Source organism: Elephantulus edwardii, unplaced genomic scaffold (assembly GCF_000299155.1).
Source record: "Elephantulus edwardii isolate Elephantulus edwardi_28Jun2011 unplaced genomic scaffold, EleEdw1.0 scaffold00203, whole genome shotgun sequence".
NCBI classification, from domain to species: Eukaryota; Metazoa; Chordata; class Mammalia; order Macroscelidea; family Macroscelididae; genus Elephantulus; species Elephantulus edwardii.
In genome coordinates this window covers 5,998,286-6,005,245 of record NW_006399953.1, presented here as the reverse complement: position 1 = coordinate 6,005,245, position 6,960 = coordinate 5,998,286, and positions in this window count along the sequence as shown.

Genomic DNA, 6,960 nt, shown 5'->3' with positions numbered 1-6,960 from the left:
TCTTTGGAGGCAAGGATTCTGAGGCTTTATCTGACATATTCTGGAAATGTTGTAAGGAGGGACCAATCCTTGGAGAGGGACATCATGCTTGGTAAGGTGGAAGGACAGAGCAGGAGGGGAAGACACTCTATGAGGTGGATTGATTCAGTGACTGTGGTAATCGCGATGGGTGTGTCGGAGGCAGTGCGATTGGCACAGGGGAGAGCAGGGTTTAGGGCTATTCTACATTGAGTCGCTATGAGTCTCAAGTGACTTGACAGCACATAACAACAACAACAATGATAATGACATAGTGTTGATATCTGCAAATGAAAGTGTCAGAATGTTCTTAAATTACTCACTTTGATTAATTTTTATATTAAATAAGTGTAAGGGGAAAATCCATCAAGTTTTTTATACTTGATCATTTCTAATGATGTATATAACTGACTAGATATTCTCTCTGCTTACAGAAATCCCTGAAGTGAGGGGGTATAGGTACAAAGAATGTTTTTGTCTTTTATCAAGTGCAGTGAAGGGTGTGTGTGGGTGGTGGTGTGGGGTATGTGTGTGTTGGGGGGCTTGAGGGATGCTGGTGGAGGGTGGGTGTATTTAAGACTGAGGTACACCTCCAGTGTAGAATCAAAATGCAATGTTGGCATTACTAGAGAGAAATTCAGTAAAACAGACCAAATAAATTCAGTAAAAGATAGAATAACTACTCAAATTAAGGGACCATGAAAGTGCATAGATCTAATTCTGGACACACTGGAGAGTGGAATCACAGCATAGAGACCAATGCTAGAGGACATGCTTGTTGAAATCACTCAACAAATGTACAAAGTAAAAACTGAAAAATATAGCATTATTAGAGGTAGGAGAATAAAGATGAAATATTTTAAAATCATAGAATCCAGGTAAGGTGCTCTGGTTGAGTAGTTAGTAGGAAGTTGCACTTCTAACGCAACAATGGCAATTCTGTTGCTTTGAATCCCGCAGTTTTTAGGAGGGAGAAAGATGGGCAATCTGTTTTCATGTTGATTTACAGCCTCAGAAAACCTACTGGTGTATCATCTATGAACCATTTCTCCATTGGTGGCAAGGAGTTGGAGTTGAGAATCTAGATTTTTGGGTTTAATGGTATAGAAGTGATCCACCCAGACTATTGCCCACAAGTACCCATTTGAAATTTAATACTTCAAAAGCCTGCTTTCCCAAAGTAAAAAAAAAAAAGTCTTACTATATTATTGGTCAGGGTGTTTTGCCTTAGATCTTGGTTTGGTTGGTAAGTTGTTTTCATTATCTGTACCCAGACAGCTTTACATGTTGTGACTAGGGATTGTAATTTTTTACTTATGGCATGTTCTTAGTGCCTTTATAACAAACTGACCCAGCTTGTGCTCTCACATTATTTTATTATGAATTACCATAACAATGAATTGCATCGTTTTTATTTCACTATCTCCTGTTCTTCGCAATCACTTGTTATGCTTCAGAGCATTGGACAATGACCAAGGAGGATAGAAGGAGGATTGATGCCTTTGAGCTGTGGTGCTGGAGAAGAGTATTGAGAGTAGCATGGACTGCTAGGAAAACAAACAGATTCATCCTGGGCAGGGTTAAACTGGGTGTCTCTTTGGAGGCAAGGATTCTGAGGCTCCGTCTAACACACTTTGGACACGTTGTGAGGAGAGACCGGTCCTTGAAGAAGGACATCATGCTTGGTAGGGTGGAGGGACAGAGCAGGAGGGGAAGGCCCTCTATGAAGTGGACTGATTCGGTGACTGGGATAATCGGGATGGGAGTGTCAGAGACAGTGCGATTGGCACAAGACAGAGCAGAATTTAGGGCTGTTGTGCATAGGGTCGCTATGAGTCGTAAGCGACTCGACGGCACATAACAACAACAACAACATCTCCTATTCTGTAGTGTCTTTCTTATTCCTTTTGTTTCGGATTCTAATTTTAATTTGATCTACTCACTGCCAATATATTAAGTTAAACTAATTTTTGGTGTTTCTCTGTGCATTTTTATATTTTTGACAAACATAAACAGGGGCCAGGCCAATGCGGGCAGGTTTCTGACTGTATGTCCTCAGTGAAAAATTACTCGAGGCCTGCGTATTTTGTCATTTTCAAGGAGTGAATTTGAAATGGAAAGAACCATAGCAACAATATGGGTTTGTAAATCCCCAAAAGCAATACATTACTCTTTAAGTTTTCATGACTGATGGCTGAAATCATCTATTTTAATTAACCTTTTCTAATGCCTTCTACAACTTTCCTTCTAATTATCTACTTAGCAAACATTTATAAAGTCAAATGTGAACACAATCTTCATATCTTTTTTAAAAAAATTAGCAACAAATGTTTTTAAATGGCTAGGACAAATCTTTTCTAAATTACAGTATTATGAGGGAAGGAGATTAATTAGTGGAAATATCAGCAAATCAATGTAATAATTGCCTAAAGGTAGAACAGACTATGAAATGGTACATTTTCTGAATTTTGTACCTGAGATTACAACTTTTGTTCACATGAATTGATCACTGTGGCTGTAAGTAGGTGTTCTCATATAATGAGAGTAAGAACTACAAAATTAAGAAAGACTCAAACAGGATGAAAAAAAGTCATCTAGCATCTCAGGACACATTTTTTAATTCAGGAGCCATAAAATACAGAATGCAGAGGTTTAATTAAAATTGTTTTCATCATCATAACCAATCTACTATTTGATATCTCGATTTTCTAATTTTTGTTCTCTTTGTGCTATGTTTTTGTATTATTTCATATATATATATATATATCCAAATAGAATAAAAGATATATAAACCTTAACATATCCAAAGTGTCTTTGTAAAGCTTAGATCTTATCAGTCAATTATATTTGTACTTCCATTCTCCGTATTACATTAAGACTCTATGTTTTTCTTTCAAAGGGATCATACACAATTTAGGCACTACTAAAATTAAAATAAAATATACAATCTGATTTTTTTACACATTTTCAGGATTGGAAAGCTCACTGTTGTTGTTGTTGTTGTTATGTGCCATCGAGTCGCTTGCGACTCATAGCGACCCTGTGTACAAGAGCTCTAAATGCTGTTCCATCCTATGCCAACCTAGCCATCTCAGATGTACATATTGCCACTGCTCCAGTCACAGAATCGATCCATCTCACCTAAGGTCTTCCTCTCCTTCGCCGCCCTGCCGCTTTGCCAAACATGATGTCCCTCTCCAAGGACCAGACCTTCCTTGCAACATACCCAAAATATGTCAGACGAAGCTTCAGAATCCTTGACTCCAAGGAGCATTCTGGCTTCACCTTCTCCAGGACAAACCTGTTTGTTCTCCTAGCAGTCCATGGTTTCAACACTCTTCTCCAGTACCACAGCTCAAAGGCATCAATTCTCTTTCTATCAACCCTATTCACTGTCCAACTCTCTGATGCATAGCACGTAATTGCGAAAACTATAGCCTGGATCAGCCACACCTTAGTCTCCAGCCTGACGTCATTGTTCTTCAGTGCTCTTGAGAGGTCCCTCACAGCTGACTTTCCCAATGCAATTCATCTCTTGATTTCCTGACTGCTGTTACCAAGAGTGTTTATTGTGGAGCCAAGTAAACGAAAACTGTTAACTATCTCAATTTCTTCACTATCCATACTGATGCTGCCAATTGGCCCAGTGGTGAGAATCTGTTTTCTTGTTGTTGAGCTTCAGGGAAAGCTCATTAGTAATTTGAAAATCTTTGCTGACTACACCTTCACTATAGTTTCTCAGTTGAGAATGCTCTTTACAGTTTATTTTTACAATTTTAACATAGGAGCCCATCATTCTCCTGCAGAGCATTTTCTGGATTTGAACTTCTTGCCTTTGGTTTGGCAGTGCAACTGCTTGTCACTAAACCACCAGAGTGCTCAAAAATACTTGGTTTGAATCCATCAACTATTCTACAGGAAGAGGAGAAACATTTCCCCCCTTGCGATTTACTGGAAAACCTTGCCTCTCTCTGAAAACCATCTGGAGCGTCAGTATGAGTCATTTCCAACTTGAGGGCACACAACAACAGGGGCAATAACAATTCAAATGTGTATTTCTGTTTTTTCTTACAACTCAACCTATCTTACACATAATTATCCTGAGGGAAACAACTTTCAAAGCATGCTAGGTCTGAAAGGAAAAGAGCAAGCATGGTCTTGGCTTCGATAGGATCCTGACACTTAGATTTTATTTACAAGTTAGAGATACAGAAGAAAGCAAGAGCTACTGAAATTTGCCCATCTTGGAAAGGAAGACTAGTATTTGTCTATATTCCCAGTCCTGTGGCTACTCAAACAGCTAGCAAACAAACACATGAACAAACAAACAACACACAGAAAACCAACCACTCAAAGCTGAAGAGCTTGAAGGATCTCTCTTTATGTCTTTGGCTGGAAAATCATTAAAGTTCGTAGTTTTTGGAAATGAAGATTTATCCTGAGTGCACAAACAACATCCAGGCTTATTGGAGATGATTCTTTTTGTCTCCAAATATTTGATTGTTCAACGTGAGTCAGAACTGAAAGCAATGCATTGGAGAAACAGAATGCCTTGCAAATTGATGAAAATCAAAATGAGAAATTTTGCCTAAGAATTGGAAAATCAGTAGCACTTCCAAACTGATAAGAAGGGAGACTCAACAGTAATTTGATCAAACATGTAAAAAGAACTATGAATTCTTTTACATATTTACTGCAGCCACTGCTGTAAAGGTGACTCCAACATATAGTCACAAGTCAGATTTCTGAAGCTGTAAATCGTTTGCAGGCAGGGGGTGGGGGGACAGCTACCTAATAATGTCTTTGATGAAGCATCTGGTGAGTTTGAACTGCCAATCTTTCAGATTGAGAGAGAGAGAATTCATCATAGGTAAGGGAATTAGTATTATTTATCTTTTGGTGATCTAAAGACTTGTAAATCTAATGCCTTTTGAATTCCAACTCTGTAGCAATGAGTGAGTATGGTGAGCTTAATTATTATTAAAATTGGAATGTGACACTTCCACAATCTCTCTTATGTTTAGTAAAGGTCATTGAATCATACATTTTTAAAAGGTAAATTTTATGGCATGTCAACTATAATAAACTGACAGAATATTCACTTTTCAGTATCATTTACTATGTTTCATTGCATGGTTGGTCTATAATCTTTCTTGCATTGGAATATTGATTTATTTGTTTATTTTTAATAACATGAAAGTCTTCATAGTTAATGGATATTTAATGTTTAAAATATCATTGGAGAAAAGACTCTTCTATACCTAAAAAATTAATACTTTCTGACATGTTCATTAGCTTCAAATCTATAAACTACTTGTAAAAATCTGCATTATCACTTTAAGATATTTAAACTTGAATTTGGTAAAAAACTTAAGTTTTGAGGAAAAAAAGCAAACAATATTGGGTTAAATAGTTTCATATATTCATTTTATCTTTAATCACTGAATATTTGTTTTCTGAGTTTCTGTTCTGTACAAACAAGAGGCACGGATTTTTAGGATCTAGTGGAAGATTCAGGGAACTCTGGTGACGTAAGTAGAGTTAAGGAGCTGTGCTTCCAACACAAAGACAGCTATTCCCAGGGAGAAAGGAAGATAGGCATCTCATCTCGTGCAACTTATAGTTTCTGAAAACCCACTAGAGAGTCAGCTATGTGATGGTTCTGACTCAATGACACGCAACAACAACAATAACAACACAGGAGAATGGAGGGACAAGCATGTTGATCTTAACAGGAATGATGATATTGAGACCCAGAAAAGTCAATTGAGCTAAGTTTTAGCCCAATTAAAAATTTCCTAAATGACAAGGTAGAACATGTTCTTCTTACTTCCAATCTTTCTCCTACATTTGTCTTAAACTCTGTGTTAATAATCATTTACTAATAATTTAGCAAAGAAATAGTTTGGCAGGTGATTGCATCAACACAGACAACACTATGAAAGATGAAAATATTGAAGTAGCTAATGATTTTATTTTCCTCGGATCAACAATCAACCTCCTTGATACCAGCAATAATTAATTCTTAATTAATTCTTAATTATTCTTTTTTTCTTGACAGAAATAAGGAGATATATTTCATTGGGCAAATCTGCTGTCATGGACTTTTCCAAAATGCTAAAGAACAATGATGTCAGTTTGGAGACTAAGGTGCACTTGATTCAGGCAGCTGTCTTCTCAATTACCTGCTATACAATGAGCTAGACAATGAAAAAGGATAACAGAAGAGTAATTTATACCTTAGAGGTGTGGTACTGGAGAAGAGTAGTGAATATTCTCCATGTTAGCTTATAATTTCATCCATGTTAGTTATAAATGTCATTGAAGAAGATTGAAACTTCATCCTTCATAATAGTTTGTAAAACTAGATTAAATATTTATTTATCAATACTCCAAATATTATGCATATAACCCTGACATATAAATTCTCAAATCCATACACTCCTTACTTAAGTCTCTAATGAAGGACAAAGACTGATATAACAAAAACTAAACTGGTCTTTCTGATTTTATGTTGTTAATATGTTATGATATATTGTAAATGAAGAAAAGTGTATTTCGTCTGAATTAAGAAGAGAGGACGTGTTGGAAGACTATTCAAGGCAGACAGAGCATTTATGTTGTTGTTGTTATGTGCCATCGAGTCACTTGCGACTCATAGCGACCCTATGTACAGGAGCTCTAAACGCTGTTTTATCCTGTGCCATCTCAAACTCACTTATTCCCACCACTCCAGTCACAGAAATCGATCCATCTCACCAAAGGTCTTCCTCTCCTCTGCTTCCCCTCCACTCTGCCAAACATGATGTCCCTCTCCAAGGACCAGTCCCTCCTTGCAACATGCCCAAAATATGTCAGAAGAAGCTTCAGAATCCTTGACTCCAGGGAACACTCTGGCTTCACCCTCTCCAGGACAAACCTGTTTGTTCTCCTAGCAGTCCA